General features: G+C 42.4%; 1 pseudogene; it reads left to right on the top strand.

Moving 5' to 3' along the window:
• The first annotated feature begins 20,509 nt into the window (after positions 1-20,509).
• On the top strand, positions 20,510-20,627 carry LOC134912526 (5S ribosomal RNA; annotated as a pseudogene).
• Positions 20,628-24,377: the final 3,750 nt, after the last annotated feature.

Below are 24,377 nucleotides of genomic sequence, written 5' to 3'. Positions count from 1 at the left end.
AGTGGGCAACATTCAATTTCATTTGTTTTTGTGTTTGTTTAAATAATCAAGATTTTAGGAGATAAAACAAATAAGGACACTATTTAGCCACATCACATTATATTTTGAACTAATCTCAAATTGTAAGCTTAACGTGTTAACGGAGTTTTACTTTTTAAAAAATGATACAAATTCAAAAACTCCAAAACCATTACACAATGACCTTACAATATCAAACAAAATGTCAACATTACAAACAATACATAAGCATACTGTGCTTTGATTTTGTTTAAAAAATATAATATAAAAACACTATACCTGAAATATTCGGCAACAATGCTTGCCCTGACTTGGCTCCCCCTCCGTGTAACACTCCCCCCACCGAAGTGTCGAACAACCCCTGGCTCCTCATCAGGCAATTCCTCTGCCTGAGGAAGCTCGACACTACTCCTTACCGCGATATTATGTAGTATTGCGCACAGGACCACTATTTTACTTGCCATCTCCGGCGAATACATGATGTCGCCACCAGTGCGGTGGAGCACACGAAACCGCCCTTTAAGGACACCAATTGTGCGCTCCACCAGCTGCCTAGTGGCAGTAAGCGCGGAGTTAAATGCCATCTGTGGTCCTGGCCTGGGATTACGGTAAGGAGTCATGAGCCAGGGGGTGCAAGGATATCCACGGTCTCCTGTTTGAGGAAAAACCATAAATTAAAAATAGTATATTATTAAAGTTCAAATATTTTTTTGCAAAAATAATTCTACAAACTCACCCAAAAACCACATGTCTGCTCGTTGACTTGCTCTTAATCTCTGCCATATCCCTGATTGTCTAATGACATATGCATCATGTGAACTTCCAGTAAACTTGGCATTCAGGGAAAGGATCTGGAGGGATGGCCCACAAACAACCATTACATTCAGAGAATGAAACAGTTTCCTGTTTCTATAAATTTCTTCATTATGTCTTGGTGGCTGAATAGCAACATGTGTGCCATCCACAACCCCAATAACATGTGGGAAGCGACTACCACCTTCCTCAAATTGCCGCTTCACCACATCTAGGGCACCAACATCCAAAGGCATATCAATGAATTGCTTCACCCGCTTTAGGAAAGCCTGGCAGACACGCCGCAGGACCTTACTGAACTGGCCCTGCGACATGCCAACCAGGTCTCCCACAACATGTTGATATGAGGCTGTAGCCAAAAAATGTAACACAGCAAGGAATTGTGTCAATGGTGGTATTGCTGTAGGATACCGAATTTCACACTCCAGATCACTCTCTATTATGGAGAGAGTGTCTAGGATTAGATGTGGTGGCAGCCTGTATCTACGCACCACCACATCATCTGGCATCCCAAAAAGTAGGACACGGGTTCGGAAAATTGGTGGCCTAGCACGCCTCCGTTGCCTTGGTTGATGAGGAGCCGGTTGTGGTTGTGGGGCTGGCGGTTGGGGTGGGAGTGCTGGCGTGGGTTGGGGAGGTAGGGCTTCGGCTGCGATAAATATCGACATAACACACTTTTTGGAGAAAAAAACAAAAAAATGTTGAATACTCCAAAATCAAAGTTTGAAAAATATACCAACAATAAATGTAAAAAAAAAGGTGGAGTCAACTTACTGCAGGAGCGTACGACATTATTTCTGGGTTCAATTCAGGAACAAAATGAAAAAAAAAATTAAAAATACATAATAAATGATTAATTGTCAAAAAACTACATATGTTAATTTGAGAAATACCAAAAATGTAAGTTTCAAAAATTCTGAGCATCAAACACATCACAAACACCATAAAAAAAAAAAAATCTAAAAAAAAAGAAATAAAAAAAATAACAAAAAATAGCCATTTAGTAGCTAGGCCAGGCAAGAAAAACACTACTTTGCAGATCAATCCTGGTAAGAAGAAATACTTGTTTTTACAAAATGGAAAACAAACATAATCACAACACTTTGAACAAACACAAACAGGCACCAACACAGGCCAAGGGCACTTACCTGATCCAAAATCAATAAAGTATTTGTGTTATCTAGCACACCAAAAATTCAAAAAATACAAGGGTTACGTCACCCCAACATAAACTCCTACAAGAGAACAAAAATGACAGTCAAAAACAACATACAGACCATTAAAACAAACAAGCACCAACACAGGCCAAGGGCACTTACCTGATCCAAAATCAATAAAGTATTTGTGTTATCTTGCACACCAAAAATTCAAAAAATACAAGGGTTATGTCACCCCAAAATAAACTCCTACAAGAGAACAAAAATGACAGTCAAAAACAACATACAGACCATTGAAACAAACAAGCACCAACACAGGCCAAGGGCACTTACCTGATCCAAAATCAATAAAGTATTTGTGTTATCTTGCACACCAAAAATTCAAAAAATACAAGGGTTACGTCACCCCAAAATAAACTCCTACAAGAGAACAAAAATGACAGTCAAAAACAACATACAGACCATTAAAACAAACAAGCACCAACACAGGCCAAGGGCACTTACCTGATCCAAAATCAATAAAGTATTTGTGTTATCTTGCACACCAAAAATTCAAAAAATACAAGGGTTACGTCACCAAAAAATAAACTCCTACAAGAGAACAAAAATGACAGTCAAAAACAACATACAGACCATTGAAACAAACAAGCACCAACACAGGCCAAGGGCACTTACCTGATCCAAAATCAATAAAGTATTTGTGTTATCTTGCACACCAAAAATTCAAAAAATACAAGGGTTACGTCACCCCAAAATAAACTCCTATAAGAGAACAAAAATGACAGTCAAAAACAACATACAGACCATTAAAACAAACAAGCACCAACACAGGCCAAGGGCACTTACCTGATCCAAAATCAATAAAGTATTTGTGTTATCTTGCACACCAAAAATTCAAAAAATACAAGGGTTACGTCACCCCAAAATAAACTCCTACAAGAGAACAAAAATGACAGTCAAAAACAACATACAGACCATTAAAACAAACAAGCACCAACACAGGCCAAGGGCACTTACCTGATCCAAAATCAATAAAGTATTTGTGTTATCTTGCACACCAAAAAAACAAAATATACAAGGGTTACGTCACCAAAAAATAAACTCCTACAAGAGAACAAAAGTGACAGTCAAAACAAAGAAGCACAGGTTTATTTTCAAAAATGGACTTGCAAAATATATATGTTTTTTTTCAAAAAAAAAAAAAAAAACATAAAAAAAACACTTTTACATCAAAAAATTAACAAGACGATTTCCAGAATACTCACAAACGAAAATTCGCCAGAAAAATGCAACACTGTCTATATTCAAAACGCAAACGAAAGGACAAATGTATGCTTGACAATTACTCACTCTGCAAATTCCTCTAGCACCTTCACGCACAAGGCAACAAACTCAAGTGAAACTCCAAACTACCTACACTCACAGCGTGCAAAGTAGGCCCTTAAATAAGCAGTGCAATCATTAACCAGATTAACAGTGTACACCTGTGTGAATTAACGCTTCGCACGTAGGTATATAAGCGCACACACCTCGGCGTACACACGTCATCACAAACATGGCTTCTCGTGAGCAAATCGCAGCAGAGATGGACCGCATTGCAGAGCAGCAGATGGCATTGCAGCAAAAACGCCTAGAGTGCCAAAGGCGCATGTTGGAATACGCCTCTGCGGATGTTGAGGCAGGACCTAGTACTCTGCAAATGTCTGCTTCTGAACCACAACAATTGAGTGGGGATACCCTGCCACACACACATAGTGACCAAACTGAGGGAGAATTGGCTTTAGCCACACAAACACAACAGACAGAAGCTGCTAGTGAGGAGGAAGATGGTGATGACCAACAAGAAGAAACCTCACAGGCTACCTCCAGACGGAAAAAAAGACAGCCTGCATTCACTAAGAGGGAGTTGCGTGTCTTGGTCACGCAGGCCATGTCCAAAATACATAGAGGCCCAAAAAACATGGGGGCTGCTTCAAAAGAACGCATCTGGAGAGACATCACAAAATCTGTGAATGAAGTTGGCTCTGTCGTCAGAACATCGCAGGAAGTGAGACGACGGTAAGTGCATCTTGACAATCCTTTTTCTGTGCTAAGTTGTCAAAAAAATGTAGTTACATGTGATGTTATGTCTAGCAAACACAAGCAGAACATGTGTGCTATATATTTACTTCGACCAATAATAATACTCAACTTTGTCCCTCTTTCACAATACATATGTAGGTGGGCCGACTTCAAATCCCGCCTGAAGGCAAAGAGGGCTGCGGAGTGGAATGCCTCAAGGGCTACAGGGGGGGGACCACCTGTCGCTGTGGAGTTTACTGACTTGGAGGAGATGGCGATGGCCTGTGTCAGTTATGAGGAGGGCCAAGGGGTGTCTCATATGGACACGGACCTGCCTGAGATTCTGACGGGACATGACTTGGAAGGTAAGTTTAAACATTTATTTGTCTGTAATTTGAACTGTATTTATAATCTTAAACTAATTTTGTATCCAACTTTTTCCCCACACATTCTTCTATTTGCTTGCCACAAAACACAGCACAGGGGGGTGAACAGTTTGAGTCACAGGCCGGTTATGTGGTTGAGGCTGAGGTGGAGGGACCTAGTGGGTCTGGCAGTGTGGGCCAACAAATCCCACCTCTGCAGGTTCCTACTGGCCCCCCCACCCAACCCTCTGCTATCCCGGAGATCCTGCTTGAAATTGCTAGGTATGGTGAGAGCCTAAATACGTTTCAAGACGGGGTCATCCGGGAGGTAAGCCAGATAGCTGTCCGGCTCACTGAGCTCCGAACCTGTGTTGAGCAAGGTGTTGCTCAACTCTGCCAAAGTCTGGCAGAGATCAGGCAGGGCCAAGAACAACTTGCCACCTCAAACCAAAGCCTTGCAAATAACATCTTGCAAGGGCTCCAGGCCATCGCTGTCTCCCTTGCCCACAGTGGCAGAGAGCCAACCACATCGGCACCCTCCCCTGCCCCTGCCCAGGAAGAACAGCCCACTGGGCAGGCCCAACGAAGGTCACTCCGCAGACCAAGCAAAGAAGATCAGCCTCAGGCGGGGAGAAAAAGAAGAAAGTGATGTCTCTCCAGATGGGCAGCACCCATGTTTTTGATGTTGCCTCTATGTTATTTTGGAGTTGGCTTGTGTGGCCAGAATAGATCACTCCCTCTTAGTGAAATGTCTTCTTTCTGTTTGGAGGAATTGTAGCCTGTGAGTTTTTGGTTATAAACACCAGAGCCATCTTCCTCTTACTAGTGTGCTATGTATTGTTGTGTTTGTGTGGTGGATCCTAATTCTTTCTCATTTGGTATAAAATTTGTGTGTGGCAGGGTGTGTAATATGTTTAATTTATGCTTTTAAAATATACTTTTGACAGAAGCAGAAATTTGCAGAGTACTGAGTTCTGCTATATAATTATTGTCAGTGCCATCTGCTTGCTGCTTGGTCCATCTCTGCCTGTGAGACTCACGTGGAGCCATTGTTGTTTAAAGGTTGTGTAATATTATTACAGTAATAAAAAATATCTATTAAAAATTTGTGCAATTTCTTCAAGGTAATGCATTAGGTAAATCTTAGTTTCAGAAAGATTAGGTCAGCATATAGACACTTGTAGACCAATCTGCAATTTCTCCTTAAAAATATAAATTAAAAACAAAAACAGGTATGCTTTGCACCACACTTTAATGTCCATATTAAGTAAACAGACACGACAACTTTATTAAATATCTATGGTCAACAGGACATCATTTAAAACATTGACAGATATTATAAACATATATTATTGGGACTTTTAAGACTAAATAATAGTGTATGCTGCATTATGTGGGTGTTGGGTAATTTTTAACAATGTAGCAGATTTCAATAACTTTAACTAATAATTTCACTTGTTTGTATTTAGTAGTCTAACACACTTTAAAACATTTTAACAAAATGCTTACACACCAACGTGAACCAAAATAACAACCTTATTTGACAGTGTGTGAGATTAATATGTGAGTAGAATAAACATGTAATGTGTGTTCAGACAATTGCTGGTTGGTAACTTTCATCTGCTCATTAATTAACAAGTAATTGGACATCAGATGAATGTGCTCTCCAATTAACTGCTAATTACTGCATACACACTTGTACCAGTACTTCGCAAATGTAGAGTAACTGCAGACCTACTCGGCTGCTGCGTGAATGTTGCTACGGTTTCCTATGTTAGTTTTAACAGCGACAATGTTTATTTGCGAAAAACACGCCCATTGCAAGTTGCATACTCCCACACTGTACGCCCACTTTCACGCCCATGTCGGAGCATTGCGAAGTCTCGCCTCCGCCACGCCCACGCCACTCCTCGTTTTCGTTTGCCAGTTACGGCTTTTTTTTTCCGGAGTAATTTTGCACAGTTGTCGTACGTATGTACTCGCGCATGCGTAATCACGCATTTGCGCATGCGCAGATACTTACATTTCGTACATTTGCGTTGCGATGACTCTTAGCGATCAACTCGGAATGAGGGCCAAAACCCGAAAAATTTCAAGTGCACATCTCTAGTTTTTATGCCAACTGTGAGGTTTGGTGGAGGAGGGATAATGGTATGGGGCTGTTTCTCAGGGGCCCTCATTCCGAGTTGTTCTCTCGCAAGGCGATTTTAGCAGAGTTACACACGCTAAGCCGCCGCCTACTGGGAGTGAATCTTAGCTTCTTAAAATTGCGAACGATGTATTCGCAATATTGCGATTACAAACTACTTAGCAGTTTCAGAGTAGCTTCAGACTTACTCTGCATCTGCGATCAGTTCACTGCTTGTCGTTCCTGGTTTGACGTCACAAACACACCCAGCGTTCGCCCAGACACTCCTCCGTTTCTCCAGCCACTCCTGCGTTTTTTCCGGAAACGGTAGCGTTTTTATCCACACGCCCATAAAACGCTGTGTTACCGCCCAGTAACACCCATTTCCTGTCAATCACACTACGATCGCAGGAGCGAAGAAAAAGCCGTGAGTAAAAATACTATCTTCATAGCAAAATTACTTGGCACAGTCGCAGTGCGAACATTGCGCATGCGTACTAAGCAGAAAAAACGCTGCGATGCGAAGAAAATTACCGAGCGAACGACTCGGAATGAGGGCTTGGGTTTGGGCTAGGCCCCTTATCTCCAGTGAAGGGCAATCTTAATGCATCAGCGTACCAAGACATTTTGGACAATGCTAAGCTTCCAACTTTGTGGCAACAGTTTGGGGAAGGCCCTTTTCTATTCCACCATGACTGTGCCCCAGTGCACAAAGCAAGGACTATAAAGACATGGGCCCTCATTCCGAGTTGATCGCTCAGTTTTTCGTTCGCACAACATATTCGCAAAGTTGCGTTAGTGTAGTAAATTTGCGAACATCCGCCCCCAACGTATTTTTGCACAATCGTACGCAGTATTACACAAAGTGGGCGTACGCCAAATGAGAACGCAGCAATGCGAAACCATCGCAGCAATGCGAAACCATCGCATTAACACATACTACATCGTAAAAATACAAAGTTTTAGTAGATTTACACATTCATCTTAAAAGTGCACACTTTTGCGGACAAACGCACCACAATGGTTTTTTTTCCCTATTAAGTGGAATAACACCTTTCAATTAAAAGTCCACAAGCCCTCCTCAATTACGAATCCAATTAGTGAAATGAATTGTAATGTTCATGATCAATTAAGTTTTTTTCAAATACCTGAAGAGCACTTTGTAGCCATAATTGGACCTCAACATTTAATATTTTTAACTATAAATATAGATGTTTGAAATGTGCCTGGTCTAATGTTTTTTGTTTATTTTGGGTGTAGAGTTTTAGTATGTGAATGAAGGTGTTTGCATGTTTATTTAGACAATAACAACATATGTTTTTTTAATGTTTTAAACAAACTTACGTTAGATGTATGAAATGTTTAAGGTAATAAATGTCTGATAGGCAATCTGCTGTTCCTTTATTGCATTAATAAATAATAAACACCCGCTTAACTTGAAATATATATTTTTTTATTTCTTTGTCATATTTTTTATAACAATAAAAACAGAAAATGTAAAATAAATTTTAACAATAATTATTCAAATTTTTGTAGCTGGTCAACATGATCCAGCAAGGCAAGAAGATTTTGGCGCATGTTGGCCAGAATGCCCGCAAAAGTTGTGGGATCTCCAACGGCAACATCTGAAATTAAGAGGCAACATAAACATTAATAACTTACTCACATTACTTATTATACAAGCAAGGCACAAAGCACACTTTAATGCAGGCATGTCCAAACTGCATCCCTCCAGCTGTTGTGAAACTACATATACCAGCATGCCTTGACACAGTTTTGTGGTCAGGGAATGCAAAAGCTGTGTCAGGGCATGCTGGGATGTGTAGTTTCTCAACAGTTGGAGGGCCGCAGTTTGGACAGGCCTGCTTTAATGGCAAAGTTACTACATCATGGCTGTTTTATGGTACAATCATTAGCAGAACAACACACAAGCCTGCTCAGCCTTTTTTTTTTTAATTAAAAGTGTACCAGACCATGGGGTACATTTACTACTATGTGAGTTCTATTTAAGATGGAACGTTGCCCATAGCAAACAAGCAAAAATAAGAATATTATCTTGTAGAAGTGGTTCCAAAATTTTAAAGTATAATCTTATTGGTTGCTATGGGCGACAGCCCATGTTAAAGATAACTACCATCTTCGTCAATGTTACACCATGTTGGCATTCATTCACTATCTGGAGTGACGTTTTTTTTTTTTTAGGGGGTTGGTCCTGCATCATCACACTGCATATCAACATCTTCAGAAGGACAACATATCCTAGCATGACCACACTCCCTGAAAGCTGCCCTTACTAAATAAGGTCAAACAGGTTTGACTTTATCCAATAATCATTTTGTGAGTGTAACTTTCACACCACAAATCATTGTGTCGTTAGGCTGCCTAACAAAGTGAAGCATGTGATTTGTAAGTGCAAATATTAAGAATACACAGGCACAAGTGTAAAAGACCAACAACATACTAAACTCCACTCAGGTCTAACTGTTTCCCAGAAAACCTAACACATATAAACCCTGTTGTCCTGGCAACCCTGTCGACCTAATGAGTGTCGACCTAGAGTGGACACACAAAACATTGCACACATAAACACTGTACATATAATGACACTCACAAAAATGTAAATGCAACATGTAGACCATGAAGAATAACACAAATATTTTTCCTTGGTACAAGAATTCCAAACAGTACAACACTGCATGTTTTGTCATTGTAAGTGTAAGTAGGTAATCATTATTTTTAAAATGTTAAAACACTTACTTTCCTCTGCAACATGATGACTCCCAGAAATGTCTTCAGGGGCTTCTTCTGCCCATTCACTGGGTGGGGAAGGCGGCTGGATGGGGGAAGGCGGCTGGATGGGGGAAGGCGGCTGGATGGGGGAAGGAGGAGGGATTGGGGAAGGAGGAGGGATGGGGGAAGGAGGCTGGATGGGGGAAGGAGGAGGGATTGGGGATGTTATTTCAGAGGGTGGGTCTGATTGAGAGGGCGAGGGGGGCGGAGAGAATGTTAGGCCAATAGAGGGTGAGGGGGGCTGAGAAGGTGATTTGGAAGTAGAAGGAGAAGGGGTATGGGAAGGAGGAGAAGGGGTCACAGAAAGAGAAGGAGAGGTGGGCTGAGAAGGGGAGTGGAAAGTGGAGTGGGCCTGGGAAGCTGAGGGTGACTGGGAAGCTGAGGGGGATTGGGAAGCTGAGGGGGACTGGGAAGCTGAGGGGGATTGGGAAGCTGAGGGGGACTGGGAAGCTGAGGGGGATTGGGAAGGGGAGGGGGAGTGAGAAGGGGAGGGGGACTGGGAAGTGGAGGGGGAGTGAGAAGGGGAAGGGTGCTGAGATGGTGCCTTATGTGTTGCTTGCCGTTGTGGTCGTCCTATAATGATATTTGTGTTAAAATTTAATTTGCATGTTAAATTACATACTAAACAATTGTAAATTTCACTGTTCTGTTCCATGTAAAAGACACAGTGGTTTTTTTGTAAAAAAAAAAACACATTTTAAAAACCTCTTCATGTTGCCCACAGCAAACAAAATGAGTCCAAACAATTATTTGGACGCTCATTTCTTAATCTATTCCATTGAGTCATATTGATTGGTATAGGCAACATCACCAGATCACTATTCAAGCCACCTTATTATATAGACAGCACTGATCAAGTTTTTGGGTACAGTTTCCTGCCTGGTTATTATTTCTGGAAAACATGCACTTGTTTGGTGACATTTTGCTACAGTCAGTACTGTTTGCCCTAACCACACACACTGTCCTATTGTAAAAAAATGTTCACTCAGTGTTGCAATTAGCCTACCACTTAGTGTAAATTTGCACAATTTATGCTAATAATCTTATGTAATGTAACTTACTGCGTGCATGCATTGCGCGGATTTGCTGCCGGATCTCCGCCAACAGCTCTGGAGTCCTCCTGCGGAGATCACTCCATCTCCTCTCCAACTGTATTATTGTCCGCCTGCTGCGGACGCGAGACCGCAGCAGGCGGCGGACCTCCGCGTAGGCCTCGCGCTTAACCCGATTTGGGATGAAGCGCCTAACGCGGCCTACGCGACGGACCATCACCGCAACCAGGACGCGGAGCTCCCGCCTGGTGAAAGGTGCCGCACGCATCATGGCAATGGCGTTTTCCTTATTTGGGCATATATTTATAGTGTCTGTTAGCATGTGATTGGTCAAAAATCTATGCTGTCATTTCTAATAACTTTATTGATCTTTGCAATGTTGTGAAGAGCAGAGTGTTGTTTCGCACGAGCGGAAATACGCATTCGCATAAGCAAATTTTTACCATTACAAAAAAAACAAAAAAAAAACCACACCAACACAAACACAGACACAGACACACACACAGTTTTTGAAAAATTTAGATACATATCTGTGTACTCACCACAGTTTGTGTGATCATTCAGCTGGACAGTCACAAAGTGTGCAACATTCAGTTTCATTTGTTTGTGTGTTTGTTAAAATAATCAGGATTTTAGGATAGAAAACAAATAAGGACACTATTTAGCAACATCACAGTATTTTTTTTAACAAAAACAAATTGTAAGCTTAACGTGTTAACGGATTTTTTGGTAAATAAATATTACAGATTCCAACACACTAAAAGCATTACACAATGACCTTACAATAGCAAACAAAATCTCAACATTACAAAAAATACATAAGCATATACTGTGCTTTTAATTTGGTAAAAAAAGAGAAACTTAAAACACTATACCTTAAATATTCGGCAACAATGCTTGCCCTGACTTGGCTCCCCCTCCGTGTAACACTCCCCCCACCGAAGTGTCGGACAACCCCTGGCTCCTCATCAGGCAATTCCTCTGTCTGAGGAAGCACTACGCTACTCCTTACCGCGATGTTGTGTAGTATAGCGCACAGGACCACTAGTTTACTTGCCATCTCCGGCGAATACATGATGTCGCCACCAGTGCGGTGGAGCACACGAAACCGCCCTTTAAGGACCCCAATTGTGCGCTCCACCAGCTGCCTAGTGGCAGTAAGCGCGGAGTTAAATGCTGTCTGTGGTCCTGGCCTGGGATTACGGTAAGGAGTCATGAGCCAGGGGGTGCAAGGATATCCACGGTCTCCTGTTTGATGAAAAACCAAAATTAGAAAGAGTATATTTTGAAATTTTTTTAAATTTTAGCCTAAAAAATGTGGACCAACTCACCCAATAACCACATGTCTGCTCGTTGACTTGATCTTAATCTGCGCCATATCCCTGATTGTCTAATGACATATGCATCATGGGAGTTCCCCGGAAACTTGGCATTCAGGGAAAGGATCTGGAGGGATGGCCCACAAACAACCATTACATTCAGAGAATGAAACAGTTTCCTGTTTCTAAAAATTTCTTCATTATGTCTTGGTGGCTGAATAGCTACATGTGTGCCATCCACAACCCCAATAACATGTGGGAAGCGACTACCACCTTCCTCAAATTGCCGCTTCACCACATCTAGGGCACCAACATCCAAAGGCATAGCAATAAATTGCTTCACACGCTTTAGGAAAGCCTGGCAGACACGCCGCAGGACCTTACTGAACTGGCCCTGCGACATGCCAACCAGGTCTCCAACCACATGCTGGTAAGACCCTGTAGCCAAAAAATGTAACACAGAAAGGAATTGTGTCAATGGTGGTATTGCTGTAGGATACCGAATTGCAGACTCCAGATCAATCTCTATTATGGAGAGAGTGTCTAGGATTAGATGTGGTGGCAGCCTGTATCTCCGCACAACCACATCATCTGGCATCCCAAAAAGTAGGACACGGGTTCTGAAAATTGGTGGCCTAGCACGCCTCCGTTGCCTTGGTTGATGAGGAGCCGGCTGTGGTTGTGGGGCTTGCGGTTGGGGTGGGAGTGGTGCCGTGGGTTGGGGAGGTAGGGCTTCTGCTGCTATAAAGACTGACATCACACACTTTAACAAAAAAAAAATAAACATGTTGAATCAGACAAAAGCAAAGGACAAAATATAAAATTAAAGCAAAAAAATGGGGGGGTCAACTTACTGCAGGAGCATAAGACATATTTTCTGGGTTCAAATCAGGATCCAATTGAAAATGTTTCCAAAAAATAAAAAAAAATAAAAAATTGAGACAGACATATTTAAAATGATAATTTAATTAAACTAAACCAAATTAAAAATCAGACCATCAAACACATCACAAACACCTACGATAAAATTTGGAATAATAGGTTCTAACTTTTGTTCCAAACATAAAAAAAAAAAACCTTTAGTCGCTAGTACAGGCAAGAACAGCACTACTTTGCAAATCAATACTGAACCAAAAAAAACTTTTAGTATCAAGATGGCAGACAAACATAAGCAAAACACTTTGAACAAACACAAACATGCACTAACACAGGCCAAGGGCACTTACCTGCTCCTACAAAATCAAACGAAGAATTCGAGAAAAATCTCACAATAACTTGAACCAACAAAAAGGGGTTACTTCACCAATAACTATACACCGACAAGAGAAAAAAAAAAGACTGTAAAGACAACATAGTAACATTAACACAAACAGGCAGCAACACAGGCCAAGGGCACTTACCTGATCCAACAAAATCAAACGAAGAATTCGAGAAAAATCTCACAATAACTTGAACCAACAAAAAGGGGTTACTTCACCAAAAACTATACAGCAAAAAGAGAAAAAAAAAAACCAGTAAAGACAACATAGTAACATTAACACAAACAGGCAGCAACACAGGCCAAGGGCACTTACCTGATCCAACAAAATCAAACGAAGAATTCGAGAAAAATCTCACAATAACTTGAACCAACAAAAAGGGGTTACTTCACCAAAAACTATACAGCAAAAAGAGAGAAAAAAAACCAGTAAAGACAACATAGTAACATTAGTCCACAAAACAGCAACACTGAAGCACAGGTTTAGTGTAATAAATGTACAAGGCAAATATATATGTGTAACCTGTTTAGTAGTTAATACTGACAGTTTAGAGATAATGCAATATTTATTACTAATATAATACCTGTTGGAGAATATATATATATATATATGTATATATATATATATATATATATATATATATATTATTATGTAAGGGAAATTTTATAATAAATATATGTGGGTAAGGTAATACTATATATATAATAAAAATATATATATGTGTATACTGTAGATGGATTGTGAGGGGATAAATATTTGTACTGTACTTTAGTTATTAATTGTACATATATAGTCACATTGATATAGTGTGTGGGTTTGGCATTTTAGTTTGTCATATGGTAATGCTTGAGGGATAGTATAGATCTGGTGGGATAGTGATAGCCTGCAGGATAGCAAAGAGCTGCATATGGGGTCATATATGGTCCGCGCGCCGCTGGAGTAATAACCTGCAGGGCGGGAAACAAAACAGTTCCACGAGCGGGGCTATGAGACTGACCGCGAGCCTGGGGAGAGACAGGTATTGATTGGCGGCAGCTAAGGGATAGCGCGCGGCTCTGGCGGGAAAGGGGGTCGCACGAGCCGGAGGTCTTGGGGAGGATAAATAGAGCTCCCCGCCGGCGGTGAGGCAGACTGCGGTTCCCCCTGTTCGTGAGTGCACTCGGGTCTACAGCGCTGTGGTGAGAGCTGTAAAGCAGCGTCTGGAGACCGAGTAGCACTGCCAATACAGGGCATCACTGAGGGGCGGCTAGGCGCTGAAAAGGGTGAGCAAAGATCCCCCAGCACTGCCTACACCCTGATTACCTGGTGTAGGCTCAGCTGGAGAAAGAGACAGCTAGCTGCGGAGGAGGCAGGGTGGAGAATCAGCCGGTCAGTGGGAAGGACGGAGGTGCTTCCATAGTAACTGAGAGGAAGCTAACCCTGCAGTCTCCTGATTTGCTGCCAGCAGAAAGGGACCAGCCCAGCAGAGACCATCCTACCCTAGGGAGGAGTCGGGGGAGAAGGCAGCGCAGATCCTACAAGCTGTAAGTGAGACTATGCATAGCACTACACTGCTACACCTCACTAGCTCTTGTACTATAAAACAGCTTGAATATACCCCCCGTGTTGCTGTATAAGGTGGCTGAAATAAATAATACGCCCGACGCCTACGTCGACAGCCCGGGGTCCTAATATAGGATACTGCCATAAGGCTTATATAGACTGGCCAGGAGATTTACTATATCACCCTGGTAAATTATAAGTGGAACTGTTATTTGCTCAAAGGAACACTTTTAAATCATACAGAGAGAACTATATCAGTATTTAAAGATATACATTGATGGACAGTTCTAAGTACCCAGGAAGATAGTGTTATGGGAAGTCTTAATTATCCGAGTTGAGGAACCTGCACAAGGATACTTACATATATCTACAAATATAGGTTTAAGTTACAAAAGAGATTTGGCCGGGACTTTAATTTGCAGTGTGTCAAGTAATTGAGACATCACAGCAGCCGCAGTTGAGAATGATACAGTGACAAGATACCAGTTACTATAACAAATAAGTATTTCAGCAAGGAATGATACATTTGTAGCAGAGTATAGGATATCGCAGACTGAATCATCGACATTGACTGCTACCTTTTAAGGAGATGAACATAACACTGCACCAGCTGCTTATTGTATACTTTAGTACCAGAGCAAACTAATTTCAGTAAGACACACAGAGTAAAATATATTCTACTATAAACGGAAAACAAAGGAACAATACCTAACAGAGAGGAGAAATATAGAGGAGTGCTGATCATACAAAAGGGGATGGCCAGCAAGTTATTTGCCAGTGTACACTGAATGACTGACCAAGACAGTTCACTTATTTTTCCATGAGTACCCGGGTCACTCCAACATTACCATATTTTTTGTATTGCATGCAAAATAAATTGTATATGTGTTAAAGGGAGACAGTGTAATGGGATAACAAAAAATGTGTTTCCTTTAGTATTATTGACCTAATGTTATATTTAAATGCTTTAAATATCTTTGTGGTAATAAAACCCACTTAAGTATACTTACCATATGAGTTGTGATATGAAATTTTATCCAACGATCCGGGAGCTACAACGAAGAAAAAACAGGTATAATGATTTATTGTAAAGTATGCACATATGTATATGAGGAAGATAGATATTCTGTTATTACACATTGTTAGGAAAAAGGCTTACCCAGGCAAGCCTTAATAATTAGCTTGGGTGGAGGCACAAGTATTGACCAACTAGTTATTTAGTAACCCATAGCTTGACCGGTGGGGGAGGGTTACATATGTGATAACAAGAATAACAAATAATCCACCCAAAATATTAACTTGTAAAAAATTTTTAAACAACAAGACGAATGCACGAATACTCACAAACGGATATTCGCAAATAAAAATACAACACTGTATATTCTTAATGCGAAAAAACGAACACATGTATGCAGGAAAATTACTCACTCTGAAAAGCACAATCTCACCTTCACGCACAGCTCAACAAACTCAACTGAAAACCAAACTCCAAACTACCTACACTCACAGCGTGCAAAGTAGGCCCTTAAATAAGCAGTGCAATCATTAACAAGATTAACATACTGTACACCTGTGTGAATTAACGCGCCGCACGGAGGTATAAATAAACACACACCTCGGCGTACACACGTCATCGCAAACATGGCTTCTCGTGAGGAATTAGCAGCAGAGATGGCCCGCATTGCAGAGCAGCAGATGGCATTGGCGAAAAAACGCCTAGAGTGCCAAAGACACATGCTTGAATCCGCCTCTGCGGATGGTGAAGAGGCAGGACCTAGTACTCTGCAAATGTCTGCTTCTGAGCCCCAACAATTGAGTGGGGATACCCTGCCACACACACATACTGGCCAAACTGAGGGAGATTCGACAATAGCCACACAAACACAACAGACAGAAGCTGATAGTGAGGAGGAAGATGGTGAGGAGCAACAAGAAGAAACCTCACAGGCTACCTCCAGACGGAAGAAAAGACAGCCAGCATTCACTAAGAGGGAGTTGCGTGTCTTGGTGACGCAGGCCATGTCCAAAATACATAGAGGGCCCAAAAACATGGGGGCTGCTACAAAAGATCGCATCTGGAGGGACATCACACATTCTGTGAATGAAGTTGGCTCTATCGTCAGAACATCGCAGGAAGTGAGACGACGGTAAGTGCATCTTGGCAGTCCTTTTTCTGTGCTAAGTTGACTAAAAAATGTAGTTACATGTGATGTTATGTCTAGCAAACACAAGCAGAACATGTGTGCTATATATTTACTTATACAAATAATAAGACTCTACTTTGTCCCTCTTTCACAATACATATGTAGGTGGGCCGACTTCAAATCCCGCCTGAAGGCAAAGAGGTCTGCGGAGTGGAATGCCTCAAGGGCTACAGGAGGAGGACCACCTGTCGCTGTGGAGTTTACTGACTTGGAGGAGATGGCGATGGACTGTGTGAGTTATGAGGAGGGCCAAGGGGTGTCTCATATGGACACGGACCTGCCTGAAATCCTGGTGGGACATGACTTGCCAGGTAAGTTTACACATGTATTGGTGTTGCATTTTAACTGTATATTTAAAAAAAACAACTAATTTTTTTCCTTTTTTTATCCCACACATTCTTCTGTTTGCTTGCTGCAAAACACAGCACAGGGGGGTGATCAGTTTGAGTCACAGGAAGGTTATGTGGCTGAGGCTGAGGTGGAGGGACCTAGTGGGTCTGCCAGTGTGGGGCCTCAAATTCCACCTCTGCAGGTTCCTACTGGCCCCCCCACCCAACCCTCTGCTATCCCGGAGATCCTGCTTGAAATCGCTAGGTATGGTGAGAGCCTAAATGCGTTTCAAGACAGGGTCATCCAGGAGGTAAGCCAGATAGCTGTCCGGCTCACTGAGCACCGAACCAGTGTTGAGCAAGGTGTTGCGCAACTCTGCCAAGGTCTGGCAGAGATCAGGCAGGGCCAAGGACAACTTGCCTCCTCATTCCAAAGCCTTGCAAATAACATCTTGCAAGGCCTCCAGGCCATCGCTGTCTCCCTTGCCCACAGTGGCAGAGAGCCAACCACATCGGCACCCTCCCCTGCCCCTGCCCAGGAAGAACAGGCCACTGGGCAGGCCCAACGAAGGTCACTCCGCAGACCAAGCAAAGAAGAACAGCCTCAGGCGGGGAGAAAAAGAAGAAAGTGATGTCTCTCCAGATGGGCAGCACCCATGCTTTTCATGTTGCCTCTATGTTATTTTGGAGTTGGCTTGTGTTGCCAGAATGGATAACTCCCTCTTAGTGAAATGTTTCTTTTATGTTTGGAGTTATTGTAGCCTGTGTTTTTTTTTTTTGAAAAAAAAAAAGAGCCATCTTCCTCTTACTAGTGTGCTAGGTCTTGTTGTGTTTGTGTGGTGTTTTAAAAAAATAGTTCTCAGTTTGCTAAAAATGTTTGTGTGGCAGGGTGTGTAATATATTTTTGTTTTCTTTTATTTTTTAAAACACATGTCAGAAGCAGACTTTTGCAGAGTACTGAGTTGTGCTCTATCATTTGTGTCAGTGCCATATGCTTGCTGCTTGGTCCATCTCTGGCTGTGAGCCTCACGTGTTGCCATGTTGATTTCATGTTGTTAAAACTTACTAGACTAATAAAAAAAACTAAAAAAAAAAAAAAATACAAGTTATTGAAGTTGCATTAGGTACATCTTAGTTCCCTAACGATTAGGTCAGCATATAGACACTTGTAGACCAATCTGCAATTTATATACTACAAAAAAAACAAAAAAAAAAACAGGTATGCTTGGCCAAACAAATTAATGTCAATATTAAGTAAACTGACACTACACTTTTAACATTTATCTATGCTCAACAGGACTTCATTTTAAACCTTGTCAGATATTCAAAACACATATTAATGTTAAATTACAGACAAAATTTAAGTGTATGCTGCATTATGTGGGTGTCTGTTTCTTTATTAAAAATGATGCAGGTTTTTAAAAATAGTTATTCACATTTCACTTGTTTGTATTTGTTAGTCGTACACACATTATAAAAATATAAAAAAATGTTTACACAACAACTTGAACACAAATAACAACCTTATTTGGCACTGTGTGAGATTTATATGTGAGTAGAATAAACATGTAATGTGGGTTCTGACAATTGGTGGTTGCTAACTTTCATCTGTGCATTAATTACCAAGTAATTGGCCATCAGATGAATGTGCTCTCCAATTAACTGCTAATTACTGCATACACACACTTGTAACTGAACTTCGCAGATGTAGAGTAACTGCAGACCTACTCGGCTGCTGCGTGAAGGTAGCTACGGATTCCTGTGTTAGATTTAACAGCGACAATGTTTAATTGCGAAATACACGCCCATTGCGAGTTGCATACACCCACACTGTACGCCCACTTTTACGCCCATGTCGTAGCATTGCGAAGTCTCGCCTCCGCCACGCCCACGCCACTCCTCGTTTTCGTTTGCCAGTTACGGGTTTTTTTTTTTAGAGTAATTTTGCACCATTGTCGTACGGATGTACTCGCGCATGCGTAATCACGCTTTTGCGCATGCGCAGAAACTTACTTTTCGCACATTTGCGTTGCGAAGACTCTTAGCGATCAACTCGGAATGAGGGCCATGGTTTGATGAATTTGGTGTAGAAGAACATGACTGGCCCACACAGAGAGCATGCAGATGATAAGGTTGTGATCTGAGAGAGGGGAAGGAGTGTTAGTGAATTCAGAAACTGAGCATAGTCTGGTGAATACTAGATCAAGGCAGTGGCCCTCCTGATGAGTAGAGGAGTCAGTGCATGATGATGAAAGAGGAGGTTATAGAGAGTAGTTTGGAGGCATGAGCAGCAGTTTTTGGACTATGATTAGCAATATTGAAATCACCCATGAAGAAGGTGGAGATGTCAGAAGATAGGAAGTGAGGGAGCCAGGCAGAAAATCTTCCAGAATTTGTTTGGGTTGCCCAGGTAGATAGCTGCAATGGGTTGGGTATGCGTGACCACTGCTGGGGATCCCGGCTGTCAGCATACTGACCACGGGATCCTGGTAAGTAGTATGCCAGCAGGGGGTGGCAAGCCAAGAAGCCCTTTGTTGGCTTGTGGTGAGCTGCGCTCGGCACAGGTCTACTCCCACTTTATGGGTGTCGTGGACACCCATGAGTGGGAATAGTCCCTGCCAGCAGTCATGCCAACTGTCAGGATTTAAAGGGTGTAGGAATTAGCAATCAGTAAAGTGACCGATAGTCTCCTGACCGCCGGTTACATAACTACATCCCTCTGCAACACGCAGATGGAAAGAAGTGTAAATTCTGATAGAATATATTTCAAATGATGTGAGTGATGGAACCTGTAGTAGAACTGTGTATGCAAAATATTGGGAAAGTATTAATCCAACCCCACCTCCTTTACAGTTACCAGGCCTAAAGGTACAGCATGTGTGAAGTGGAGACCACCATCTGACAGTGCTGCATGGGAGACCATGTCTGATTGTGTGAGCCATGTTTCTGTTATAGCAAGCAGGTTGATGTTGTTATATATATATATATATATATATATATATATATATCTATCATGCAGCCCCATTAGAGCTCTATGGCTTGTGAGGGCTGAACTTTGAGTGATCCTGTCAGCTCCTGACAGGGAGTTTTGATACCAGTGGAGAACTGGTGTATCAGTCCTGGCCAGCAACAGCCTGAACCAGGAAAATCCCTGCCAGATGATTGGACCTCCGGGTCACAGGGCAGAAGGAGCAGTGGGTGATCTGTTGCTGGGGCCTCAGGAGACAGTAACCAAAGGGACAAGAGGAGGAGAGGAGGTCCCAAAGTTATGAGAGAGCCGGGGGGGGGGGGGTATTATATTCCCTGGGAAGTGGAAGTGCAGGGCCATGCAGAAAGCTGCTCATCTGAATGGAGATCGGAGCATCAATAGGTGAGAAGCCATACTAGGAGAGTCACAGAGGCTGAGGACTCTTATTCTTCTCTTCTCCATTTTTTCAATGATTCTGGAGAGGTGGCAATTAAGACTCCTGTAACCTACTATCATACCATACTGCATATGCCCAATCTCGTCCGATCTTGGAAGCTATACAGTATAGGGTCGTGTCAGTACCAGGCGGGAGACCACCTGGGAATACTCGGTTTAGTAGGCTGGAGATTTAGGGACACTCTGGTCTAACACTGACAGCAGATTCATTCTGGTACTATATCTCCCGTTCATAACTACATTTGGAGGTTCATAGGAACATTTCTAACCACACATGGCCGGACAGTTAGGCATGGTACATAACTTGTTCTCATAGACAATACACCTGTGGTAGTGGTGAACCATTACTACATGATAGCATAGCAAACACTGGTTGCGCAATACAATCCAATTCAGGATTTTTATACGGGGAACTCATTCCCGTCACTACTGCTGCCTTTTTCTTACACTGATATCCATCAGTAATTAGTTCATTAACAACTAATCAACTTTCTTTTCTTTTTATTAAGGGACTATATATTATTGTTATTAATAAAAGCTATATTTTATTTTCTCTAATATATACACATTGACATATGTCTTTCCTTTAAGAGTGCACCAAACAAGAGTCTTCTTTCTTATCCTTGGTTTAGTATCTCCAAGTGATTACTGACATTTGGTGCACCACCAGCAATTTGAACTAGAGATGAGTGGGTTCGGTTCTCCGAGATCCGAACCCCCCCGAACTTCACCCATTTTACATGGTTTCGAGGCAGCCTCGGATCTTCCCGCCTTGCTCGGTTAACCCGAATGCGCCCGAACTTCATCATCCCGCTGTTGGATTCTCGCGACATTCGTATTCTATATAAAGAGCCGCACGTCGCCGCCATTTTCACTTGTGCATTGGGGATTGAACGGAGAGGACGTGGCTGCGTTCTCTCCCTGAAAAGCACCTTAATCTGTGCTCAGTGTGCTGCAAATATTTGTGCTCAGTGTGCTGCAAATATCTGTGCTCAGTGTGCTGCAAATATTCTGTGCTCAGTGTGCTGAAAATATCTACATTCTCTGCGTGAAAACGCTCCATATCTGTGCTCAGTGTGCTGCAAATATCTTTTCTCAGTGTGCTTTATTGTGGGGACTGGGAACCACCAGTATATAATTATACTTATAATAGTACAGTACAGTAGTCCATTGCTGTATCTTGCAGCTCTGTGTCACTGCAAGTATCCATTCCATATCTGTGCAGTATTTTTGTGAGCAGTATATATAGTATTACAGTACAGCATTTTGGTGACCCAACAGTATATAGTTGTATACAGTAGGCCATTGCTGTATCTTGCAGCTCTGTGTCACTGCATGTATCCATTCCATATCTGTGCTGCATTTTTGTGAGCAGTATATATAGTAGTACAGTGCAGCATTTTGGTGACCAACAGTATATAGTTGGACAGTACAGTAGGCCATTGCTGTATCTTGCAGCTCTGTGTCACTGCAAGTATCCATTCAATATCTGTGCTGCATTTTTGTGAACAGTATATATAGTATTACAGTGCAGCATTTTGGTGACCCAACAGTATATAGTTGTGTACAGTAGGCCATTGCTGTATCTTGCAGCTCTGTGTCACTGCAAATATCCATTCCATATCTGTGCTGCATTTTTGTGAGCAGTATATATAGTATTGCAGTGCAGCATTTTGGTGACCAACAGTATACATATATAGTACAGTACAGTAGGCCATTGCTATTGATATATTACTGGCATATAATTCCACACATAAAAAAATGGAGAACAAAAATGTGGAGGGTAAAATAGGGAAATATCAAGATCCACTTCCACCTCGTGCTGAAGCTGCGGCCACTAGTCATGGCCGAGACAATGAAATGCCATCAACGTCGTCTGCCAAGGCCGATGACCAATATCATAGTAGAGAGCATGTAAAATACAAAAAACTAAAGTTCAGTAAAATGACTCAAAAATCTAAATTAAAAGCGTCTGAGGAGAAGCGTAAACTTGCCAATATGCCATTTACGACACGGAGTGGCAAGGAACAGCTGAGGCCCTGGCCTATGTTCATGGCTAGTGGTTCAGCTTCACATGAGGATGGAAGCACTCATCCTCCCACTAGAAAACTGAAAAGAGTTAAGATGGCAAAAGCCAGCAAAGAAATGTGCGTTCTTCTAAATCAGAAATCCCCAAGGAGAGTACAATTGTGTCGGTTGCGATGCCTGACCTTCCCAACACTGGACGGGAAGAGGTGGAGCCTTCCACCATTTGCACGCCCCATGCAAGTGCTGGAAGGAGCACCTGCAGTCCAGTTCCTGATAGTCAGATTGAAGATGTCAGTGTTGAAGTACACCAGGATGAGGAGGATATGGGTGTTGCTGGCGCTGAGGAGGATATGGGTGTTGCTGGCGCTGAGGAGGAAATTGACAAGGAGGATTCTGATGGTGAGGTGGTTTGTTTAAGTCAGGCACCTGGGGAGACACCTGTTGTCCGTGGGATGAATATGGCAATTGACATGCCTGGTCATATTAGAAATAAAATAACCTCTTCGGTGTGGAATTATTTTAACAGAAATGCGGACAACAGGTGTCAAGCCATGTGTCGCCTTTGTCAAGCTGTAATAAGTAGGGGTAAGGATGTTAACCACCTCGGAACATCCTCCCTTATACATCACCTGGAGCGCATTCATCAGAAGTCAAGGACAAGTTAAAAAACTTTGGGTGACAGCGGAAGCAGTCCACTGACAACTAAATCCCTTCCTCTTGTACCCAAGCTCCTGCAAACCACACCACCAACTCCCTCAGTGTCAATTTCCTCCTTAGACAGGAACGCCAATAGTCCTGCAGGCCATGTCACTGGCAAGTCTGACGAGTCCTCTCCTAACTGGGATTCCTCCGATGGATCCTTGAGTGTAACGCCTACTGCTGCTGGTGCTGCTGTTGTTGCTGCTGGGAGTTGATCGTCATCCCAGAGGGGAAGTCGGAAGACCACTTGTACTACTTCCAGTAAGCAATTGACTGTCCAACAGTCCTTTGCGAGGAAGATGAAATATCACAGCAGTCATCCTGTTGCAAAGCGGATTACTCAGGTCTTGGCAGCTGTGTTGGTGTTAAACGTGTATCCGGCATCCACCGTTAATTCACAGGGAATTAGAGAATTGCTTGAGGTACTGTGTCCCCAGTACAAAATACCATCTAGGTTCCACTTCTCTAGGAAGGCGATACCAAGAATGTACACAGACATCAGAAAAAGAGTCACTACTGTCCTAAAAAATTCAGTTGTACCCAATGCCCACTTAACCACGGACATGTGGACAAGTGGAGCAGGGCAGACTCAGGACTATATGACTGTGACAGTCCACTGGGTAGATGTATTGCCTCCTGCAGCAAGAACAGCAGCGGCGGCACCAGTAGCAGCATCTCGCAAATGCCAACTCGTTCCTAGGCAGGCTACGCTTTGTATCACCACTTTCCAGAATACGCACACAGCTGACAACCTCTTACGGAAACTGAGGAACATCATCGCATATTGGCTTACCCCAATTGGACTCTCCTGGGGATTTGTGACATCGGACAATGCCACCAATATTGTGCGTGCATTACATGTGGGCAAATTCCATCACGTCCCATGTTTTGCACATACATTGAATTTGGTGGTGCAGAATTTTTAAAAAAACGACAGGGGTGTGCAAGAGATGCTGTCGGTGGCCCGAAGAATTGCGGGCCACTTTCGGCATTCAGCCACCACGTGCCGAAGACTGGAGCACCAGCAAACTGTCCTGAACCTGCCCCGCCAACATCTGAAGCAAGAGGTGGTAACGAGGTGGAATTCAACCCTCTATATGCTTCAGAGGATGGAGGAGCAGCAAAAGGCTATTGAAGCCTATACATCTGGCCACGATATAGGCAAAGGAGGGGGAATGCACATGACTCA

The sequence above is a fragment of the Pseudophryne corroboree genome, chromosome 4 (genome assembly GCF_028390025.1).
Source record: "Pseudophryne corroboree isolate aPseCor3 chromosome 4, aPseCor3.hap2, whole genome shotgun sequence".
NCBI classification, from domain to species: Eukaryota; Metazoa; Chordata; class Amphibia; order Anura; family Myobatrachidae; genus Pseudophryne; species Pseudophryne corroboree.
The sequence above is the reverse complement of the archived record's forward strand: the minus strand, read 5'-3'. Positions and strand labels throughout refer to the sequence as shown.